At 45.5% G+C, this 25,057-nt stretch overlaps 1 protein-coding gene across 2 annotated transcripts in view; it reads right to left on the reverse strand.

Moving 5' to 3' along the window:
• MORN1 (MORN repeat containing 1) overlaps positions 1 to 25,057 on the reverse strand; it is a 316,149-nt gene that overhangs the window by 18,837 nt on the left and 272,255 nt on the right. The window contains exons 16-17 of one of the 2 annotated variants that reach the window (XR_014786007.1): positions 24,115 to 24,329; positions 1,577 to 1,620 (exon numbers count right to left, since the gene is read on the reverse strand). The gene's annotated coding sequence lies outside the window, so the exon portion shown is untranslated. Of the gene's footprint in view, positions 1 to 1,576; positions 1,621 to 23,527; positions 24,330 to 25,057 lie in introns of those variants that run through there. The other variant, XR_014786005.1, reaches the window with a different exon arrangement.

Genomic DNA, 25,057 nt, shown 5'->3' on the forward strand with positions numbered 1-25,057 from the left:
AGACCCATCTGTAGCAGGGATTCTTTTACATCTCTGCCCTGCTCATATATAAGGCAGGGTGTTGGCCCTTAACAGTCAAAGGACCAGGCAGGAGGGACCTGAACCCTCCTTTCCACCACACATTTGAAAAATGCACACAAAAACGTGCAAATTTTGAAAAATGACTACAAAACTAAATATGAATTTCTGTGCCGGAAAAAAAAGACGCTCACACAGAGCTACGAGCTTGACGTTGGAAAACCGGGTACCTCGATGAGGTGCCACCTAATTCGCTCTTCCCAAAGTCACCACAGCGAGTCCATGTTCTCCAAAGGTACGCACAATTTCCTGCTTAGCCGCATTGGATACACATTATCAGCTTTATCCCTGAACCCAAAGTGGTCTCCTTGACCATCTAAACCATTGGCCATTGCCTTCTAAAACTTGCAACAGAAACGGAAAGATGGGCCTGTTTCTAACAAGCTACTTCTTTCCCACCAACAAGCTGAGATTCCTTTTATTCCTTTTTATCTTTATGAAGAGATCCATCAAGGCGCTGTCATAACAAATTGTTTGCCAATTTCAAACCCAACAGTTTGCTTGGTGTAAGTGTTAAAAATTGTCATCTTGGCAGTTTTCATGCATACAGCAGTAAGATTTTTCCCCCCCATCCCCCCCCCCCATATGCTTCTGCAGTGCATCAAGTCAAGTAGATTAGAGCTCCGTAGAATTTAAATATGCAGGATTATCCCCCTCTGGAAGTTGTTCCAGAGATCACCTTAGTTGCTTGCTTTTACAAGCCTGGTCTCCTTCCTAGGCAGCTATATAATAAATAAATAACATCAGAATGGGAGAAAGATTACAGTACTAACTTCTCTCCTTGCCTGCCCTGCACCTAAGGTGGGATCTTATCCCTGAAGGATGGCAGCGTTCATACAGGAATCCCCTTGCAACCACAAGCCACACTCAAAATATATCCAGCTTTGATGCTGCTGTAAGTCAGCTGGCTGGGTTCTGTGAGATACTGTAAGTCAGCTGACCATCTCCTGGGTGCTCCTCTACATCAGTAACTGACCCAACAGCACACAACACACACACTTTCTTCAGAGCATCAAGGTGCTTCCAGACAGAGGATTCCTAGGGCTACCAATGAAAAGGCACTGTGGAACAATTCTGCCTCTTCCTCCTTATTGGATTTTTTGTGGAAAGAAAAGCAGTGAAAGAAGCAGTGGGAAAACAGGGAGCAGTTACAAATTGAAGACAACGTCATCTGAACCCTCCATAACGTTCCATGCACGAGGCAGGGTGATTGCACAATAAAGGCGTTGTCTGGAAGCAACCTAAGAATCCACCTAAACCCAAATTATATGCAAAGCTTACATATTTGCTTTTTGTAAAAAAAGAAAAGAAAAAAGCATAAATGTTTGTTCTAGACAAATAGGTGGGGGTGGCAGGGGGGAGTATAAAGGGAAGAATGTCCCCCTTTTCGTTTCGGAGAGGTGGCGGGTTGCTCTGACATGTACATTTCCGATCTCCAGGGCGCACACTTACATGCAATTTCCATAATTTACAAAGCTGAAATGTAATAGATACATACCTGTATGTTGACGTGATGTATAGAGCGTATACTCTTGTCTCTCTCTGAAAATGGAATGGAATAAAAGAGAAATATCACTGAAAAGTTATTAGTGCCTCAACCCAAAACTCTGCACTTTAAAATTTATATTATTCTTGTACATATCTTACTAGCTCTAAAATTATGTGTGTGTCTGTGTGGGACAGGGTGGGGGAAGGTAAGGGGGCCTTGATGAAATTCACAACTCCAATTTGAAACTAATAATTTCTCCTTCAGCCTTCTAAAACCAGTAGTTAAAATAATCCACACCGAAGTTTTATTTACCATCTCTGAAGAGAATCTAAGCTTTAAATGGAAGTTGCTAGCCCTCATGGTGATAGATGAAAAAAGCAAAAACAATTAACTATGCTGGGAATAGCTTTGAGTATTTGAGTATCAGAGATCAGAAAAAACAACCTCCAGTAGCTTTATGGCATGGGGGACTTTATACTCATTAAGATATTAAAATGGATTTCTTTCTTTAGACACAGCACAGCTTATCTTGGGAGATTATTACCAGAAGATGTGTTACCGGCCAATGACATTATAATGATGAGAGAGGGCAGCTGAAGCCCAGAGCAAACATCACAAAGAAACTGTATCCAAAGTTGTATTCTTTTCTGTGCTTTTATCCCCTTTACAAATGCACTGTGGTGATGCCACAAACTATTAGTTTCTGGTGTTTTAAATTGTTAAAGGTAAACGTAAAGGTGTCCCCAACCAGTCGTGTCCGACTCTAGGGTGTGGTGCTCATCTCCATTTCTAAGCCGAAGAGCCAGCGCTGTCCAAAGACGCTTCCATGGTCATGTGGCCGGCATGACTGAACACCGAGGTGTACGGAACACTGTTACCTTTCCTGCCGAAGCGGTACCTATTTATCTACTTGCAATTTCTTGCTTTCGAACTGCTAGGTTGGCAGGAGTTGGGACTGAAGATGGGAGCTCGCTCCGTCACGCAGCACTCGGGTCTCGAACTGCTGACCTGCCGACCTTCCAGTCTGCAGTTCAGCGTCTTAACCACTGTTACTGTATTTTAAATCTTTGCACTGTTGCTAGGTTTTAGTTTGGTTTTTATTTTTATTTTATACGGTAGTTTTAAACAACTTTTATATTGTATTTTATCATGTTGTATTTTATGGTTTTAATTGTTGTGAACTGCTCAGAGAGCCTTGGCTATTGAGCAGTACAGAAATGCAAGAAATACACAAATAAATAAAATTAGTTCTCACTGAGGCCAGTAAAGAAACTGGCATAAAACATATTCTCTTAAAAGCAAGTGTTGATTGCATTTTGTCCTTCTGAACTTTCCTTCCCAAAGCCATTGAGGTTTTCTACACAAGGCATTTATTATGTCTTATGATTCCTTACTCATGGTTGTTTATTTATTTAAAATATTTCTTGGCTGCCTTTCAGGGTAGAAGCCCTCCCAAGGCGGCTTACAACAATAAAATACATAAAAACAGTTAAAACAGTTTACAGGTTCTTTAGATGACGCTGTGACCCTCTAGTTTATTTTTAGAGCAGGGAAAATGCAGTATTTGAGAAAGTAAAAGAAGGGCTCTTTTCCTATTAGTGTAATTGCAAGATTCTTCTACAACACAGTGACACCTAGAGTTTATGTAGGAGAAAAGCAGCAAAGGAAAAGCTCTTTGTGTACAGCTTGTATCTCAGTTCTGTGACTATAGTGATTCAGAGTCTCATGTAGAAAAGCTCTCCATGTTAAATGCAAATCCAATGCTTTTACTATTGGCTGGTACTTTCCCAGCATATTTGGATTGGTGAAAAGTCAGCCAGAACTCCAACAGATGTCTGCAGGGGAGAGAGGGCAGCAGGATTTTGGGCAAGGAGAGCACTTGATTCAGTCCTCCGCTGCTTCTCGTACAAATAAGAGCCCTGTCTGAGATCCTGGAGAGCTACCGCCAGTCAGAATACATTTGCTTTCTCCAATGTGGTGCCCAAAGTATATGGGCTAGCCTGACCTGGTTTAAGGCAGCTTCCTCTTCCCCACTATGCTAGTAAATGTGTGCATGTTTTAAAGAAAAACAGAATCTTTATTCCATGAATTTTGCTGCTGGAGCAGCAGTTGTTCAGTGATGAAAGAACAGCACTCTGCCCATGCTCAAGAGGTACATTTCTTCCCACAATCCAGAACTCAGCTATGCTTTTGGAAACGTATTAGTATGGGCCGATTAAAAATAACAGATTAAGGGCACAATCCTACGGCCGCTAGTCAGCGGCTAGACGGCCATAGGATAGGTCGGTTTCCGGGAACCAGCCTCCACCCCCTGCCGCACCACCTCGTAGGCAGCGCGGAATGGCCCCGCGCTCGGGAGAGGAGTGTGGAGCGCCAAAAGCAGGGCGTTCCTGGGGGCATGCTGGGGCAGGGAAGTCGGAAATGCCTGTACGACACATCTTATGTGGCGTCCAGCTGCTGCTTCCCGCACTCCGAGGTCCTACGGCTAAACAGCCAAAATCGGCTGTCTAGCCGCAAAAGCCGGGGGGGGGGGAGCAAGGAGGAGGAGATCCGTTCCTCACCACTCATCCCACCCTGCACCCAGGCTCAGAGGCGACTGTCGACCCAGATAGGATTGCTCCCTAAAACAGCAGAACTGAAAGACTAAAATGCCTGGGAAAATAAGGAAGGTCTTTACATGGCAACGGAAAGATAGGATAGGGAAGGAAGGTGTGTGCGTGTTGGGGGGGATTTTAGATCGGATTCAGCCTAAGTTAGTCTCTCTTATATCCATAGATTTAAATGGCCCCTAAGTGCTTGATCTGAATGGGGCCCAAGTGCATCTGACAGTGTAGATCCCCACACATCTTTTTGCTTAGAGTTGCTAGGAGGAGGAGAGAAAATGAAGAGTTGATTGCTGTGTTGGAGGGAACAGGAACACAGGTGTGCTCCAATGCAGTTAGCTAGCAATAGAGGTGACTCATTGATCTTAGGGCAGTTGCTTATTGCTACGCCTTGGTTTTCTTCATGAGTAATATGGGACTAATATCCTCTAAACAGCATAAATGTAATATATGGAATGGCTTCCCAGTTGTAACTTGACTGGCACTAGAGTTGCTACCATTTTAACACCAAGTTAAAACGTACTTACTTGCCCAAGCATTTTAAAGCGTTATGCTGGTTTATCTTTAGTTCGCTCTGCTCTTTTTACGCTTTTGATTTGTTTTTATTTATCATGATCATCGTTTATTGTATGGTCACAGACCTAATAGTTTGTTTTTACTGTGATCTTGTTTTATTATTACTGGATTATATTGTGACATATTTTGGTTTTTGGTTTTATTTCTTTATTTCATTTATATACCGCCCGATAGCCGAAGGTTTCTGGACAGTTCACAACAATTTATGTCTCTTGTATACCACTCTGATATCCTAGGATAAAGGGCAGGTTAAAAATACATTCAATAAATAAATAAAATATAGCATATACATGCATATTATATGTATGTGACTTACCATGTAGTGTGTGATTTGCTTCACTGCTTTTGCCATCTGGTTGCGTGCCCTTTAGTTGCCATTTTCTATCTGTGCACACTTGAGTCTGATGTGTGTGTGTGTGTGTGTACGTACCATCTGCCAGGTCCCCCACTGTAGGGCTACCAAACATAGCCTCCTAGTCCTATCCAGTTATGCACAGGAGTGTTCCTATTTTTACCCGTTAAAAACCGGAGGGTATGTAAATGTAGTCCACCAGTCATATATTGGGACCTGCCACCCCTACCCCACCCAGTTTTCCCAGTCTTAAGCAGGCGGCAAAAAACCAGGAGATTTCTCAAGCTCTTGCGTTGCCACTTTTTCTAGCGTTACTAACACTCAGGCTTTGGCGTTCCTTTACGAGGCAACAAGTTAAACCACAGGGCCATCAGCTTGTCTGGCACATCTGCATACTTAGATGGTTCTTTCTACGCACAGAGGTGTGCTAGACTAGTGGATGCATGTCTTCCTGTGGTAACAGTTGCACATGTAATTTGCACAGGCGGCACTAACCGTTATATAAATAAACAAAGGCGTAGTGGATTTTCCTGGCTGAATTGTTGCTAACTTGCTGAACAGATAAGCATGTGGAGCTGGGGAAAGTGGTTTTAAGAAAAGGTTTCAAATTTTCTCCCACACATTTAAAAAATAGTTTTTTTCCTCTGCTCCCTCACCACCCGCCCCATATTTCTGAGCCTTCATGTCTGTAGCTTCACCCCGTTTTCGCTGGGCCAAGCTCCTAGGCCCAACCACATATCAGATTTTTGACTTGGCTTCACCAGGCTCAATTATGTCACATCACCAAACCCCTGCCTCTCGAGTGTCAGTCTTTCGGTGGCTGGAGACCCTAGCAAGCATACCTAGGACAAAAGTCATGCAAGCCCATCTACTATGCAAAGTGGAATAAAAACAAGCACATTACCAGAAACCCTGAAAGACACCTTGCGGGACCAGTTTAATATTGGGGTGTGTGTTTTGCACCACGGCCTATAGAGTAGGTTTAAGGAAAAGTGACACGGATGTTCTATTTTCCAAGTCACAAGATCGATCACGAGGAAAAGTAATTCCTTATGGGGGGAAAAGCTTGCTTTCAACATAGACAGAAAGAAACCTAATGCGCACTGCCACGCCACAGGGCAAAATGATCTTCCTCTCAGCTTATCTCCCGCCCTGATCATTTCATCTTTGGAAATGCTGCCAGGTGGCAAGACAACACTCTGAATGGCACTGCTCTTCTCCCTTCCAGAACAACCCCCTCCCCAACACACACGCACACACACACACACACACACACGCACACTTTTAAGTGATTCATTTACTCCCACACTCTTCACTTCAGCTGCTTTTGTTTTCCTCAGCAGCTCGATGTGTCTAATACATGGTAAAACGCGCCGTGCCAAACGTCAGCGCTGTGAGCTGTTGGGAACACACACGAATGTCAAGGTAATGACGCCGGCAGCGAGGCAGAAGAACTCCAAAAGGCCTCTTGCTTTCGGCTCAGCTGGCCTTGTATGATTAGAGAAAAAGATTGTGTCTTATTCTCTCCCACCGCCCAACCTGGTCTTGGCCCTCGGTGTGAACCTGACTGTTTTTTCTCCTTCGTACCTCCATGGCCACCTTTTTGTTTACCGAAAAGACCTTGGTCATGCCGCATGTGCATCTCTCTATTTGTTTTTCAAGTTCCGGAATGTTCCCACAACTTCGCTCTTTTTAAACCCGCCACCTTTTGCCGCATGGTGGTGGGGTGCTTTCATTCACCCCCACCTCACTTTCCTTTCATACTTTCTTTTCCTCCCCCTCCTGTTACCTATTTGTGTGGAAAACAAGCAGTTTCTGCTCCACCTGCTCATAAACACAATAATAAAAAGAGAGAGAAAGAACACACTGTTTTCAGCACAGTCACTGCCTTAGCAACCGATTCAAGCGTTTGCAGGAAGAAGAATGGAGAACTTATGGGCGAGAGGGAGTGTCCTTTACCGCCTCTGAAATCTCCAGGGGCTACATTTTGCCTTTAATTACATTTCCTGGAACCCTTCAAGGCCACAGGAGTTGGTGGGTTTGCAAAGCAGAACGTGTAATAGCAGACCACAGAAAAATCCCCTCGTGGCGACAGCGGTGGAGGAAAACAAGATGGGGTCTGGGGTAGGGAGAGCGAGCAAAACCAGGGAGGTTGAGCGCGAACGGGACGAGGCAAAGCAGGGGGGTAGCCTCCTTATGTGCCCTTGTTCCCTGGGTGGCTGGTGGAGGTGAAAAGGAGCCACACTGTGGCTGGCAACACTCATGGTTTGGGCCTGGCACAATGCCACCACACACACACACACACACGCACGCTCATGCTCGCTAGGTATGAGCGGAATTACAGTCTATAATAAAGCCCACAATTTCCCGGATGGAATCACCTCTGACTGCATTGCTAGAATGTGCTTTCACAATGAGAACATTAAAAAAAGAAAGGAAAGGAAAAGTCCCTTGATGATGACTTTCCATCCTCCCCCCCCCCCGCAGCTGTTTGATTCAGCCCTTTATTCTTCTCTTCCCGAATGGCTCCTCCCTCTTTTACTCTAGACTTTTGCTATGGTCTACTATGCAATAAAGTTATATTCATATTCTCTCAGTTCTGCACACCAGCTGATCAACCCCACCGGCTGTCTGCAAATTTGCTGCTGCTTCGTACGTCCTCATCTTTATGTCTCAAGCCACATACCTTTCCCTCTTCAAGGATGGTGTTTGCAGGCTGAGACAGCCAGATTCCCAGGTGTCAGTTGCGAGGCCTAATTCTGCCTGTATTAGGGGGGCTCAAGACAAACCCAGAGGTCTCCAAAGAAATCTGTGCATTTCCCACAGAGGCCTGCTGTGTGGATAGTGTCATTATATAGTATAGTTTAGTCGCTAGGTTGTCTCTGAGTGGAATTTCCTGTATTCTATTCTTCTTTGAGAGAGATAAATAAGGTTCTTGCCTTGCTTCAGTGTCCTACTTTACAGACGACAATCCTCTATCTGAAGGGCTGTCAGGGGACAGTACTCTATTTGAAGGCATCCTCTATCTGAAGGGCTGTCCAGTCCAAATCCAGTGTAAAGATAAAGAACCCTAAGAAGGTCTGACTCTGGAAGTGGCCCATCAAACAGTTAGCACCCGGACAGCAGACTGAGAAGATGCACGACTCATCTGGTCAGAGCCTTTCCCCTTTTTTTGTGTGTTGTGTGAGGGCTTTTCTACATGAGGCATTTATCATGTGCTTGTCATCCCCTACTCATAGTTATTTATGGGTTCTTTAGCCAATGTCATGATCCTCCAGTTTCACTTCTGTGTCTAACCAGCAATTCCGGCAAGTTTTTTCTTAGAGCAGGGAAAATTCTCTGAATTGTGAAAATTTTGAAAGCGAAAGAAAGCACGATTTCCTCTTGTGTATTTGCACTATTCCACTATATCACAGTACCACCTAGAGGTTATGTAGCAGAAAAGCAGGAAAGGAAACACTCCTCGTGTAGTGCTCGGAGCTCAATTCTGCAACGAAACCGAAACTAGATGCAGCAGATTAGCAGCCAGTTAACAGCCTCGTGCAGAAAAGCTGTAAGTGGCCACCGTATTCCTGATTGGTGTGTCCTCTAAGCCTTCCATGACACCTACCTCTGTTGGCTCCCCCTGGGTGGGCCTACCAGCTTGCTACGGACTGCCCGTTCTGGGGGTCAGCAGCGGGACCCTGCTAGGACATGGACTTCCGCAGGCGCTTATAATGATGCAAAGCCTACAATAGCCTGCAAAGCCTGTTTAACTAGGGGCAATAACAGGGCACTAAAAATGAGTGTGCACATGAGAAAAATGATGGCTATCGTACCAGCTTTGATTCTCTAAAGAACAAAACAAAACAATGGTCTGTCTCTAGCCAGAGTTTCCCAGCAAGTTGTATTTTTATGCTGTAGTTTTAAGCCTTTATATTTTATATTGTTTTTATGTTGTACTTTGTGGTTTTAATTTTTGTGTACCACCCAGAGGGCTTCAGCTGTTGGGTGGTATAGAAATGTAATAAATAAATAAATAAGTTGGGGCTGCAGTTGAAGACAAATGCTTGGTAAATCATGGTGCCTCCACATAATGGAAAAACCTGACAGGAATGGATCATCTTTCTTGGTTATATAGCTCCCAGAAGTAAGCCACAGTGTTTGGAAAGAGCATTATGATTCCTCCCGAACAACAGAGGTTACATATTCCAGCATCCTCATGCCTCTGCAGTCCAGATATTTTCACAGAATTGTAGAATCATAGAATATTAGGGTTGGAACTTGACAAGACCATCAAGTCCAACCCCCTGCTCAATGCAGGAATCCAAGTCAGAGCATCCCCGACAGGTGGCAGTCCAGGTTAATCTTGAATGCCTCCAGCGTGGGAAAGTCCACCACCTCCCTAGGTACTTGGTTCCATTGTCATATTGCTCTAACAGTCAGGAAGTTTTTCCTGATGTTCAGCTGGAATCTGGCTTCCTGTCACTTAAGCCCATTATTCCGTGTCCTGCATTCTGGGATGATCGAGAAGAAATCCTGGCCTTCCCCTCTGTGACAACCTTTCAAGGACTTGAAGAGTGCTATCCTATGCCCTCAGTCTTCTCTTCTCAAGGCTAAACATGCCCAGTTCTTTCAGTCTCTTCTCACAGGGCTTTGTTTCCAGTCCCCAAACATCTTTGTTGCCCTCCTCTGAACCCTCTCCAGCTTGACTGCGTCCTTCTTAAAGTGTGGTGCCCAGAAGTGGACACAGTACTCCAGATGAGGCCTAACCAGTGCTGAGTAGAGGGGAACTAGTACTTCCCGGGATTTGGAAGCGATGCTTCTATTAATGCAGCCCAAAAGAGCATTTTCCCCTTTATGGATCACTGCCTTGTTGTGGCGAAGGGGCTTGCGTAACTCAGTGAAGCCATAAGCTATGCCGTGAGGGCCACCCAAGACGGACAGGTCATGGCAGAGAGTTCTGACAAAATGTGGTCCACTGGAGAAGGAAATGGCAACCCACTCCAGTATTCTTGCCAAGAAAACCCCATGGAACATATCACAAGGATAAAAGATATGACGCCGGAAGATGAGACCCTCAGGTCGGAAGGTGTCCAATATACTACTGGGGAAGAGCAGAGGGTATTTCCAAGTAGCGCCAGAAAGAGTGAAGCGGCTGGGCCAAACCCGAAAGGACACTCAGCTGTGGATGTGTCTGGTGGTGAAAAGAAAATCCGATGCTGTAAAGAACAATATTGTTTAGGAACCTGGAATGTCAGATCAATGAATCAAGGTAAGCTGGAGGTGGTCAAACATGAGATGGCAAGATTGAACATCGACATCTTGGGAATCAGCGAACTAAAATGGACAGGCATGAGCGAATTTAATTCAGGTGACCATCATATCTACTATTGTGGGCAAGAATCCCTTAGAAGAAATGGAGTAGCACTCATAGTCAACAAAAGGGTGGGAAAAGCAGTACTGGGGTACAATCTTAAAAACGATAGAATGGTCTCAGTACGAACCCAAGGCAAACCATTCAACATCACAGTAATTCAAGTCTATGCCCCAACCACTGATGCCGAAGAAGGTGAGGTTGATCGGTTCTATGAAGACCTACAACACCTTCTAGAACTAACACCAAAAAAAGATGTCCTCTTCATCATAGGGGATTGGAATGCAAAAGTAGGAAGTCAAATAATCACCGGGATAACAGGCAGGCATGGCCTTGGTGTACAAAATGAAGCAGGACAAAGGCTAATAGAGTTTTGCCAAGAGAACACGCTGATCATAGCAAACACTCTTTTCCAACAGCACAAGAGACGACTCTACACATGGACATCACCAGATGGTCAATATCGAAATCAGATTGATTATGTCCTTTGAAGCCAAAGATGGAGAAGCTCCATACAGTCAGTAAAAACAAGACCTGGAGCTGACTGTGGCTCAGATCATGAGCTGCTTCTTGCAAAATTTCGGCTTAAATGGAAGAACGTAGGGAAAACCACTAAACCATTCAGGTATGACCTAAATCATATCCCTTATGAATATACAGTGGAGGTGAGGAATAGATTTCAGGGATTAGACCTGATAGACAGAGTGCCTGAGGAACTATGGACGGAGGTCCGTAACATTGTTCAGGAGGCAGCAACTCAATCCATCCCAAAGACAAAGAAATGCAAGAAAGCCAAGTGGCTGTCTGATGAGGCTTTACAAGGAGCTGAGGAAAGAAGGGAAGCGAAAAGCAAGGGAGAAAGGGGAAGATATATCCAACTGAATGCAGAGTTCCAGAGAATAGCAAGGAGAGACAAGAAGGCCTTCTTAAATGAACAATGCAAAGAAATCGAGGAAAACAACAGAATGGGAAAGACTAGAGATCTCTTCAAGAAAATCGGAGATCTCAAGGGAACGTTTTGTGCAAAGACGGGCATGATCAAGGACAAAGAAAGCAGGGACCTAACAGAAGCAGATGAGATTAAGAAGAGGTGGAAAGAATACACAGAAGAACTATACAGGAAAGATCTGAATGTCCCTGATAGCCATGATAGTGCGCTCACTGAACTTGAGCTGGACATCCTCGAGACTGAAGTCAAGTGGGCCTTAGGAAGCATTACTAACAACAAAGCTAGCGGAGATGACAGTATTCCAGCTGAGCTATTCAAAATCCTAAAAGATGATGCTGTTAAAGTGCTGCATTCAATATGCCAACAAATTTGGAACACTCAACAATGGCTGCAAGACTGGAAAAGGTCAGTTTACATTCCAATTCCAAAGAAGGGCAACGCCAAAGAGTGTTCAAACTACCGCACAATTGCGCTCATTTCACATGCCAGCAAGGTGATGCTCAAAATCCTACAAGCTAGGCTTCAGCAGTATGCGACCCGAGAACTACCGGAAGTACAAGCTGGGTTTTGAAGAGGCAGAGGAACTAGAGATCAAATCGCCAACATTCGCTGCATCATGGAGAAAGCAAGAGAATTCCAGAAAAATGTCTATTTCTGCTTCATTGACTACGCTAAAGCCTTTGATTGTGTGGATCACAACAAACTGTGGCAAATTCTTAAAGTGATGGGAGTACCAGACCACCTTACCTGTCTCCTGAGAAACCTGTACGAGGGTCAAGAAGCAACAGTAAGAACCAGACATGGAACAACTGAGTGGTTCAAAATTGGGAAAGGAGTACGACAAGGCTGTATATTGTCGCCCTGCTTATTTAATTTATATGCAGAGTACATCACGAGAAACGCTGGGTTGGATGAATCAGAGGTCGGAATTAAGATTGCTGGGAGAATTATCAACAACCTCCGATGTGCAGACGATACCACCCTAATGGCAGAAAGCGAAGAGGATCTCAAGAGCCTCTTGCTGAGGGTGAAAGAGGAAAGTGCAAAAGCTGGTTTGAAACTCAACATTAAGAAAATGAAAATCATGGCATCTGGCCCTATCACTTCCTGGCATATGGAAGGGGAAGAAATGGAAGCAGTGACAGATTTTACTTTCTTGGGCTCCAAGATCACCACAGACGGTGACTGTAGCCATGAAATTAAAAGACGCTTGCTCCTTGGGAGGAAAGCTGTGGCAAACCTAGACAGCATAGTAAGAAGCAGAGACATCACCTTGGCGACAAAGGACCGTCTAATCAAAGCTATGGTTTTCCAAGTAGTAATGTATGGCTGTGAGAGCTGGACTATTTTGTTTCTGTCTTCCAAAGTATTAGCTTTCCCGCCCAATTTTGTGTCATCTGCAAATCTGATCAGCATTCCTTGCACCTCCTCCTCCAAGTCATTAATAAAAATGTTGAAGAGCACTGGGCCCAGGACTGAACCCTGAGGTACCCCACTCATTACCTCTCCCCAGTTTGAGGAGATCCCATTGATGAGCACTCTTTGAGTCCGATTCTGTAGCCAACTGTGGATCCACCATATCGTTGTTTCATCTAGCCCACTTTGAGCTAGTTTGCTCATCAGGATATCATGGGGCACATTGCCGAAAGCTTTGCTGAAGTCAAGGTATATTATGTCCACAGCATTCCCACAGTCCACAAAGGAGGTTACTTGATAAAAAAATGAGGTCCGCCCTCACCCATATAATCCTGTATAATCCTGATCTACCTCAGAGGTCCGTCTTGAATACCTACCGATGTATGCAAGAGACATGGCCTTCTCAGTGGTGGTCCCAGTACTGTAGAATACCCTTCCAATAGATTTATGTCTTCCCCCTTCAGTACAAGTATTTAGGCAAACCTTGAAGACCTTTCTCTTCATTGCTGCCTTTAACTGTGAATGAAAATAGCTTGTGTGTCCAGCTCAACTTTCTGAAAGTAATGTTAGGTTTTCCTTCAGATGCTGTCTACTCCATTCATTGTACTGAGTCATGCTCCTTTCTGTACACCACTTTATGAGAGTGTGACTCTAAAAAGCCACTAAAAATACTTCAAATAAATAAATAAATAAAAGTAACTAACTAAATAAATAGTAAGTTTGTGGCAGAGGCAAGATTTGAACTTTATTTATTAATGACATTTATCAGCTGCTTTTCATTGTAAAAGAATCCCAAAGTGAGGTACGGGGTTGTAACCCCATGGCGTACACATTGCCACTTATGTCCCACTGTACACGTTGCCACTTATGTCCCACTTATGTCTGGAAAACTTGTTTTTCAGAGACGAAAGCAGGATGGTGCACATCATCCGCAACTGTCGTTCTTTCAAACTGCTGTCAACTCGGGGCGAGGGGGACGGGGAACCAACAACTACTGTGGGCATCTCTGCACCAGCCTAAAATCCTGCATTTAAAACTCAATCGCAGGATAAAAGCTCCGTGTGAAGAAGCCCTGTTTGTCTCCAGCCTCAGTTGCTTAGCCATGATTGCTTATTCTAGTCTATGACAATCTGTGCAACCTTTTCAAGAATGAGGTGACTTTCACTGGCTGCTGGGGTCCTGGGGCGGGGGGATAAGATGCCAGCCTTCTTGTCCAGACTGTGTGCCACAACACCAGATCAGGAGCGTAAGATGCCAACCACCTGGGCGAGCTTCTAGCGATCTCAGAGTTCTTCCCACGACAGAACCATTTAAGTAAACGGACAAATAAAACAATATTCCCTCTGTTGTGAAGTGGGGGAAAGAAGAAGAGAGAGTCCAGAAATGCTGGCTTGGAATAGGATTTAGCGCTCTGGGCAAACAAATATCTATTTTCCGCCTCTGCAAGTAGCCACCTGGGGGGAGTGGCACAATGCCTACTCCAAAGGACAGGAGGGCAGTCTCACAAGAAGATGGAGAGAGATGTCACAAGGCAGCGGGCAGCCCACATGCCTCAGTAAGTGCCATGTTTCTGGAGGAAGTCCCTTCTCTGACGCACCGGCACCACCTGTCTCTTTATACCCAGTGGCATCTGTTGGCATTTTTGGGTCTGCCAAATCAAGAATATCACTGTGGTTGAGGGGTGGGGGGAAGGAAAGACGCTGAGTTCCGGAACTGGTAAGGGATGCCAGAGGGACAGGTTGCACATTGCAGAACCATATTAAAAGGACCGGTGAGGGAGACTGTGCACGCGTTTACCAATGTTTGGAGCCATACATATGCTTTTCAGGACAGTCATATATTCCGTCCCGTCCCAACTGTGCCTATTAGTATTATTTTATTACATTTATATCTCACCTTTCTTCCATCGTGGAACTCAAGGTGGCTCCATGGCGTTCCTAGGTGGTCCCCCCTCCAAGCACTGACCAGACCCAGACCTGCTTAGCTTCAGCATGGTGGCTGCCTCACGTGCCTTCAGACCATGCCACAACTATTCACTGAGGATGGTCACTGCTTTCTAGTCCCTGTGCCTCCTCATAAATCATTATCTTCAGGGCTGGCGCCAGATTTGAGGGGGCCCTCAGCAAAGCACCTTCTGTTGGGCCCCCTCTTCCATTGGTAGGCCTTGGCGGGCAGCAGCGCCCTAAACAGCATGGAGCTTCTGGGTCTATTGGCCATTTTTAGTTCCCATAAAGCCCACAACATACTGACAATCTGGGCCATGGTGGAAAATTAAAAACGGCACCTACATTGAGCTGCCTGGTGCTGAGCAGAGCCTGTGGAAAAGTTTAACTGCTGGGCCCAGTGCTAGTCATGGGCCTGGCCAAGGAGTTCGACAATGCCAGGTGCTGATGGCAGCCCTGGGATGGGCCCCCCGCCCTTTTCTTTTCCTTTCCTTTTTAGAAAAGCCTTGTTAACATTTTGTTAGTGTTCTGTGGCTAGGGTTGTCGGCTTCCTCCTCATATTCTTTAGAAGTTAAATCTCCGAGAGGTAGTCGTGGTGCGCTGAATGCTAAGGCTGCAATCCTGTACACATTTACTTGGGAGTAAGTCCCACTGAATTCGATAGGACTTCTGAGTACACATCCATGGGCGTGTACCGCACAACACAATGCAGGGCAAACCTTGCTGTTTTACACACTGCAGCTGCTCGGTTATTTATTTATTTACTTTTAAGAGTTATGTCCCATACCTGCTCCACTGAATAGCTTTCCCAAGGCAGCTTGCAAGATAAAAATACAGTAATAATATAGTAATAATTATAGTAATAATATAGTAAAAATACAGTAATAAAATGGCAAACCTAGACAGCATAGTAAGAAGCAGAGACATCACCTTGCCGACAAAGGTCCGTATAATCAAAGCTATGGTTTTCCCAGTAGTAACATATGGCTGTGAGAGCTGGACTATAAGGAAGGCTGAGCGCCGAAGAATCGATGATTTTGAACTGTGGTGCTGGAGAAGACTCTTACGAGCCCCCTGGACTGCAAGGAGGTCAAATCAGTCCATCCTCAAGGAAATCAGCCCTGAGTGCTCATTGGAAGGACAGATACTGAAGCTGAAGCTCAAATATTTTGGCCACCTAATGCGAAGAGAAAACTCTCTGGAAAAGACCCTGATGCTGGGAAAGACTGAGGGCAAAAGGAGAAGGGGACGGCAGAGGATGAGATGGCTAGATAGCATCACCGATGCAATGGATATGGACTTGAGCACGCTCCGGGAGAGAACGCAGGACAGGAAGGCCTGGCGTGCTATGGTCCATGGGGTCACGAAGAGTCGGACACGACTGAATGACTGAACAACAATAATATATATCAACAACAACAGGATTGTTGCGAGACTAAAATGGTAGGGACACACGCACGCCCCCCCCCCCCCCGTACGCCTTGAATTCCTCAGTGAGATATAACTGAAATAAACAACAAAGGAGGCTTGTGCAACCTTAAAGACTAAGGACGAATGAATTTATTATGGTATAAGCTGTTCTGGACTATAGCCCACTCCATCAGATACAACTGGTGAAGCAGACAATGTCCACGAAAACGTATGCCATAACAAATGTATTGTTGTTTTTGCTGCAACCCTACCCTTCTGGAAACTGTAATAAATAAGTAAATAAGTACTATAAGGCAATTATGTTTTCAAGTATATCTTTAACCCCTTCATGGCTCACTGCCTTGTTGTGGCGAAGGGGCTTGCGTAACTCAGTGAAGCCATAAGCTAAGCCGTGCAGGGCCACCCAAGATGGACAGGTCACGAAGAGTCGGACACGACTTAACGACTGAACAACAACAACAAATATCTTTAAACCCGTAGAACCATCACCTTTACCTCAGTGTCAGACAAACAGAGTAAATGAATTTGGCATACAACAGGCAGTGTAGAGCCTTCCTCAATGTGTAGGAATTTGGAGAGGGGGGTGGTCTGAGCCAGCAGGAAAATATCTTCAGCATGGGAATATGGGAAGGGGTTTATGAGCATGTCCTGCTTTTCGTCTGCAAAGTGTTGGAGGTACATGGCCACATCAGGGGATTGAAAGATATGTGGCTGTTCTCCCTAACATGCTAGTTTTCTATTGGCGAGAAAGGTTCTAGCCTTCTAGTTCTCTGTGTGCAGGGATTTTTTTTTTCTCCTGTACGAAAGCGCCACTCGATAGGTGAGCTTCTGGTCTGCCATCTAAAGTGATACAGCTCACACACAGGTTGACCACCTCTGCAAAAATGAGGCCTGAGTGTGTACCTAGAATTGAGTGCACAGTCATTTGCTGAATGTGGATCCTTATGTAGCCAAAATAGCACCACCCATGCCCACGAAGGAGGAATCAACAGGCTTGGGGAACCCCAAGGTTGGCAGAAATGCAAAAAATCTTTAGGAAAAAACTCCTGAATTGGCAGAGGGGACCCCCAAAACAGCCCAATGAAGACACTAAGTGCTGGTTGGGGAAAAAACCTGGAAAACCAGTTGGAAGGATTATTCAGTGGAGTGTCCTGGAAGAAGGCATGGAAGAGAGCACTTCACGCTGCAATGTTTTGTTGCAGGCCCCACTTGTGCCCTAGAATTCTCAGCAATACTGTGGCAAATAGATTGGGGTTCCTTGGCAGAGGGTTCCCTTGGGGGAAAAAAATACAGGGGAAGGCAGTGGCAATGCCAGATGAATACAGGATGTAAGCTTGAGGGCCACACCACATGGAATAGCAGTACAATCGGGGTCAAACTAGACATGATGTTAAAACTGGCCTGAGCTTTCGGGAAACTGCTTTGCCTAACCTGACCTTCCATTAACAGACGTGATCCAGGCCTTCCACGTACTGCCATTGCTGCTACCCAGTCTCCTTTGAGGGTCCTATGCCAACCTAGGACACGGCACAGGCACACGAATGGTGCATTGCCATCGCTGCAAACCCCCCACCGGCCAAAAATATTAAGAATTTCTATTGCCCCCGAGAACTTTGCCGAAAATGCTGCCCCACATTCATAGCCTGCAAGCGTTTACCAGTCCCACACGCACACAAAAAGTGTTTTGAAAAAAAGAGGGATCACACCTTTCTAAAGGAAAACAGCTTTGCTCACAAGTATTCTTGCATGTACAAATGCAGGCACAGCGTAGGATTTCAAGAGAGTTTGTTCGGTCCATTTTGTGTTTCTTTACACAGGCAGGAGCGAGAGAGCAAGCCACGTGCTCCCAGCAATGGAGGAAGATTGGGGGACGGGGGGAGAAAGGGGGGGAGCGAATCACAGAAAAAGCACATTGTAGGCCATAGAGATCCTAAGGCTAGCTATGCCCAAATTCCCATGAACTAACTGCAACACTGCCCCCTCCCTGTAACTTGCAGAAGAGGTTGCAATATTCCCAACACAAATGGCCCCCCAAAATGGGGCAGCATTTTTGGCACAACTTTACTAAAAGCACTTTTTAAAAATCCTGTGCTTGGAATTCACCTCCTCTTTAAAAACCAAAACAAAACATCCAGGAGTTGTGGGGGTGCCATGGTGGAAGGGAGGTGCCCACGTGCCGTTTTCCTGCTGAAAATCAGTTCTCGAAGCCACTATAAGGCAAAACCAATGGATGCAAGAAAGAGTTATTAAGAAGCTGGTAGCCATGTTTCCCGATGCATTTTCAACGCAGGCTCTCTCAAGGGAAGCGACTCACCATCTAAATTAAGAAATCAATCTTCTGATTCAACTTCATCTCCTCCACCTTACTTTAGAGGGGGGGAAATGATTCAACAGCTGCTTAATTCTAAGAAAGTACTCCTTTTAAGGTTTCTGGTGCTCCTTCCACCTTTGGCCAACTTGCACATCTTCATCAAGTCTCTGCATCTCCTCTTGCATGTTACCTAACTGCATCACTTGCACATCCAGACGAGCGTCATGATGACCCATCTAAACTAAGATTCCATCCTACTGGACGCTATTCAGTTATCTACTTTGCATCTCTCCCTCTCTCTCTCTCTCTCAAAAAAAGGAGTTGCAATATCCAGGATGTGGAGGGCAGCATATGGATCTAAGGCAGACTGAGTATTAGCCACTGCAGCTAATATTACAGATGCCTCCTGCTCATGAAAAAACATCATCAAATCAAATTTTAACACCTTAAGAGAGCTCCTGCCACGGGCGCCGAAGAAACGTAGCGTGTCCCATTCTTGACATGTTCTGTTCTTCTCTGGCGTCAAGCAGGCTACAAATGGAAGGCCTCGGCCCTGTCTCAAACAATTACAGACCTGATAATGTTTTTGTTTCCACTGCGATCTTAGTAAATTGGTGTCAGAGACGTACTGGAGCTGTCAAAAACCGTGTCAGCCGCAAGAGCTAGGTGCCCTGCGTGTGCTCCAGCCCGTCTGCCAGCTCTAATTTAAGCATGAACGGCTCCTCAAAGAGCTCGGAGGGAAGCAGCAAGCTTAATTCCTTTTATAATCGGTTAATCATAACGCTGTCATTAATTTTTATTTGAAATGCTAAACACACACACCAACATTTTGCCTTCAATATTTTTTCTTCATCGTGTTATTTTGTACATGAGGTTGCCTTTAAAAACAGTCCGGAAACTTCAGTTAGCGCTGCCAGGTTGTTACCCAATGCTAGAAAATCGGAGCGTGTAATGCCAGTATTATACCATATTGCTCATTTGTTATCTGGGCTCAATTTAAAGTGCTGCTGTTGCTTAAATGGCTTAGGACCAGGGTAGCACGGCCTTCTGGGTGGTGATGCCAAGACTGCAGAACTCTTTCCTATTGAGAATCCACTGGGCTACCTCTTTGCAATAATACTTTCCTATTGTTGTTGTTCAGTCGTTCAGTCGTGTCCGACTCTTCGTGACCCCATGGACCATAGCACACCAGGCCTTCCTGTCCTGCGCTCTCTCCCGGAGCGTGCTCAAGTTCATATTCATTGCATCCGTGATGCTATCTAGCCATCTCATCCTCTGCCGTCCCCTTCTCCTTTTGCCTTCAGTCTTTCCCAGCATCAGGGTCTTTTCCAGGGAGTTTTCTCTTCGCATTAGGTGGCCAAAATATTGGAGCTTCAGCTTCAGGATCTGTCCTTCCAATGAGCACTCAGGGTTGATTTCCTTTAGGATGGACTGATTTGACCTCCTTGCAGTCCAGGGCACTCGTAAGAGTCTTCTCCAGCACCACAGTTCGAAAGCATCAATTCTTCGGCGCTCAGCCTTCCTTATAGTCCAGCTCTCACAGCCATACATTACTACTGGGAAAACCATAGCTTTGATTAGACGGACCTTTGTCGGCAAGGTGATGTCTCTGCTTCTTACTATGCTGTCTAGGTTGGCCATAGCTTTCCTCCCAACTTTCCTATACTGGTCAGCTTTTCATGTATAGTGTGCTGTTTAGAATTTTCTTTTCCAAATCTGCAATCTGCTAGAGTTGTTTGCATTGTTGTCTTTAACTGTTTTAACAGCTGGATTTGTCTTTTTTGTTTTTAAAGAAATCTGCAGAATGGGTTTATTGTTTCAACTTTGTTTATCTTGTTCTGTTGTATTTTAAATGTTTTAATACAAGCCGCTTTGATCATTTCATTAGAAATGCAACACATAAAATATTTTAAATTATAAACTATACATCGGAAGACTTCCGCTCAGTTGTCTCATCAGCCCCATTCCCGTGTCCCAAATGTTCATGCCGGATGAGACTCTTTTTTTCCCCTGGAGACCAGCGACACATTTGCTTTAAAATCCTTTCTGCAGTGATGGTATTTGGGTTAGCATTAGCAATAATAGCAATGAATGGCCTTTAGGCATTGTGGAAATCAATTGTTGAGTGGGATGCAGCACATTGTTAAAAGAATCTGCCCTTTCACCCTTGAAATTGCTAATCAGGTGAACGGTGTCAAATGTTCCTTTCCATACAGGCCCACAGTCGGTTCCAGGTTTTTTACATGTGAGGGCAAGATGCCCTAAGGACCCTCTCCCCAAGTGCCACTGCTGCCCACCCACTTTCTGTCTTTCTTAGGGCCCAGTCCTCACAGCCATCTAGCCCCAGAGGTGAAAGGAGGGTGCCGCTCCTTTTCTTTGCTCATTTGCTTAGAGGGCGCAGGCAGCAAGAGCGAGGCAAGGAAGCATCAGGGCAGGGGGCTAAGGGAGCTGGTAGTGGGCCCCTTGCTGAGGGATGGGCCACACTCGTGCCAGCCCACACCACCTGCCCTGCATTGACCTATCTGCAGAGACACTCATCTGCATGGCAAGGATGCTCAAGCATCTGCTAAGGAGCACACTCCATTCAGACATGGCTCTTGTTGGGTTTGATACATCTCTCCGTCACTCTCCAAGAACTGATTTGGCCCTGTTCACACAATTTTTGTGAACCGCCCAGAGAGCCCTGGCGATTGGGCGGTATAGAAATGAGATGAACACATAAATAATGTGAAGCCATGATGATTAAGGAATGTGTGCAAACCACGGTGGCTTAGCGTGTCATGTGGGGGGAGAAAAACCTGCTAACCTTGATTCCGGAACCACCCTGGCTAACCACCCCCCTGCAGCAGGGTTAAGGGCCTCTGCGGTGGCTTATCCTTATGTGTGGCGGGCTCCCTGGTGGCTAAAATGGGCTCCTGGTGGTTTCTAGGTTGCAACCATAAATATGGCAGCCTACAGCGTCTTGCATTTCCAGCAATGCTCTAGCTGGCACAGACTTTCTCTATGGTTGCCATAGCGAGTGACGGATGGAACAGTGGTACGCGTATTTTCGGTGGTGGTGGCAGGAGGATGGTTATGGTAACTATGGAGGGGGGTGGTTACGGGAACCACATGGTGCCACGTGGTTCCCAGTTGTGTGATGGGGGCATGCACTGTGGTTTTGCTACCCCTCCCTCCATAGTTACTCTAACCACCCTCCCCCCTTGCGTGTTTGAACAGGCCCATTGTGTGAACACATTCAACATACCCTCAGCTGTGAATCACAGGAGAGGATCGGTGGCGGCAGAAGGCAAACCCCTGACCTGGGGATGGGCCGTCATGCAACGGTGAGCAGGTGTGTTGCATGCAAAAGGTTTTAGGTTCAATCCCTGGCATTTTCCACTAGGGCGGGGAAGATCTACAGAAACTATGGAGAGTTTCTGCCAGTCACTACAGACAATATTGAGCTAGATGGGACCTGATGGGAATGATTTGGTATTGCTACCTCCTGTTTAAAAAGGCAGTTAGCAGAGAAAAAAAAACAAAAGGCAAAATAGAATGAGCGTTTACCAGTCCCACATGCACACAAGGCTAAAAAAGGACCTTCTTTAGTGAAGAAAAGGTAAAATGGTTTACACACACAATATTCTTGCATAAAAATGCAGGTACAATGTAGGGTTTCAAAAGGAGTTTGTTCAGCCCCTTTTGTGTTCTGTTACACCAACAGGACTGAGAGAACAAACCCAAGCGCTCCCAGCAATGGTGGGAGGTTTGGGGGGGGGGAGGAGCAGGAAACCACACTGTAGGCTATAGAGATCCTAAGGCTAGCTATGCCCAAATTCCCATGAACTAACTACAACACTGCCCCCTTCCTGTAACTTGCAGGCAAGGCTGCAATACTTCCAACAGGACCAAGGTTCTGACTATGTATAATGCAGCTTCTCTCTGAGAATCCACCCAATAAGGTTCTGAGGAACTCGAAGGCTGGGAACATAAGAAGCTTACATATCATGCAAGACCACTGCTCTATCTAGCTCAGGATTGTCTGACCAGCAGGGTCTCAAGCAGGCGTCTTTCCAAGTCAGGAATCGAACCTAGAACCTTCTGCATGTGCTCTACCCCTGTGCTATATCCCTTCCCAAACACACTTTGAAAACCTTGGCCTGTAAGCCCTATATGTATGGACGATAGGCTAAAGAAATAATAATTAGTAAATAATGCAGAGGGTTCAGAGGAGGGCAGCGAAGATGATCAGGGGACTGGAAACAAAGCCCTGTGAAGAGAGACTGAAAGAACTGGGCATGTTTAGCCTTGAGAAGAGAGGACTGAGGGGAGATAGGATAGCGCTCTTCAGGTACTTGAAAGGTTGTCACAGAGAGGAAGGCCAGGATCTCTTCTCCATCATCCCAGAGTGCAGGACACCGAATCATGGGCTCAAGTGACATGAAGCCGGATTCCGGCTGAAGATCAGGAAAAACCTCCTGAGTGTTAGACCAAGACGACAATGGAACCAATTACTTAGGGAGGTGGTGGGCTCTCCCACTCTGGAGGCATTCAAGATGAAGCTGGACAGCCACTTGTCAGGGATGCTTTGACTTGGATTCCTGCAATGAGCAAGGGTTGGACTCGATGGTCTTATAGGCCCCTTCCAACCCTACTATTCTATGATTTTATGAATCTGCTAACCACCCTTTAAAAGTCCCATTCCAGGACTTCTTCAGGCAAAACATTGGCACAATGTTCTCTACATCACCTCTTTACTCCCATGCTGATACAAAAGAGGATTTAAAAAAATAGGTGGCTATATGAAGACCAGTTCCAAACTTTTCAAGAGGCAGACCTTTGGTGGAAAGCTGGGGACAAAAGGAAGTAGTTTGCATATACTTGTACGCCACCACAAAGTTGATCCACATTTTTGTATTCATTGGCACTTCTATGGCAAACACTTTCCACTACTTCCCCAAATGAGAATGGAGGAGGAAAACCTGATCCTCCAGTGATCCCTTTTGCAAACCTTAAAGTAAATGGAACACCTGGTGAATTTAAAAATCTGTTTTTATATAAACACACACACACGTCTTCAAGGGCTGCACTGTTAAAAGGCCGATACATGTTTTCCTAAAGCCAAGTGGCAGCTTTCATTCTTTAATATAATTTGCAGCTCATTATTTATGACTCACTATGAGCAATCCTTCTCTCTCCCTTTTCTAGCCCCCCCCCCCCATGCCTCCCAAAGCTCTGGCATGTTGCATATTTCTTCGGTTCAGATACCTCTGCCTATTAGAATGCCTTTTTGGATGATCTGCTTTCACCACAACCAACACAATGAGAACGCTGGTCTGTGGCTGGTAGTTCAGATACTATCAGGGACTCCGGGACTTAGTCTAGAAGTCAATGGCTCAGATGTGGAGGCATACGCTGGTGAGCTACCTGGGACTATTTATGCACATAGTTTTGCTGCCCTCGAGCTCTGCCAGTGGAGCTCGTTCAGTAGCTGTCAGGTGCTATACGGGGGCATCACCCAACCTTATTAAGCTCTAGATGTTGGCCTGCTTCCTCAATCTGAGAAAGTTACCTTTAGTGTGATGACCAAGGAGCTACCAGACTGCCTGTGCTTGCGTGCCAGCTTACCTGTTTACCTGCCCAATGTCTGCCTCCAACTCCACATACATGACGATTATACTGGAGCAAAGTGTTCCCCACACCCCAAGCAGAGAAAGACAGCAAGAAGCCTAGCAGTGAACACAGCCTTCCTGGGTAACTTGAAAGGTGCCTTCTAGAGAATACGGAGAGACAGCATTCTTTCCCATTCTTCCATCGGGGTACATTTCTTTATGAAAAGAGCACTGCAAAAACCAAGGAGGGAGAGAGAGAGAGAGAGAGAGAAAGTGATGTTTTTGTTACGTTTGGAGGAAATGCACCTTAACAGAAGATAGTTCAAGGGAGGGAGGAAAATGTTGAAAATAAAAGCAGCCAACAAGCTGGAATTAACAATGGTACGGAGTAACAATAGGCGCTAATGGAAGTGGTTTGTGGAAGGAATAGTGAATGACTGTGGCACAAAGAATACATGGCAGGATCCCAAGGCAGAGTTCCAAGGAGTACCAGCTGGGGCATGAACAGGGAGCTATCCAAGGGGGAGGGTAGTTTCAGCAGCATCAATGGAATGGTTGGCAACCGTTTCCTTAAAGTGGTTCACAAAACAAGACCGATCTGCTGGGAGACAAAAATAATAATAATAATAAAGTAAAATTCAAGGTGTCTATGTCACCACCCATTTTGGATGATGGCATCAGGCCAAGGATTTTGCAAAACAGAAATGTATTGGCAAGGAGAGCTGTATTCTCGGTTGGTTTTGAATACTGCACTCTACATTAGCCAACTGATGGGATGGTTAAAGCAAAACCAGAAAGAGGGGTCCCTTTGCAGGACTGGTCTGCAACTGGTATGGCTCAGGATCAACAAGTGCAGGATCAGGCCTTGGTCAAAAGTAAGTTGCATCAGTGGCACCATATATCGGAGGGGGGAATTGAGAGAGAAATGAAGGGGGGAGAAGGAAGAAGAGAGGGCAAGA

The sequence above is a fragment of the Heloderma suspectum genome, chromosome 15 (assembly GCF_057233095.1).
Source record: "Heloderma suspectum isolate Gila_16-S chromosome 15, 16-S_ref, whole genome shotgun sequence".
Taxonomy (NCBI): Eukaryota; Metazoa; Chordata; class Lepidosauria; order Squamata; family Helodermatidae; genus Heloderma; species Heloderma suspectum.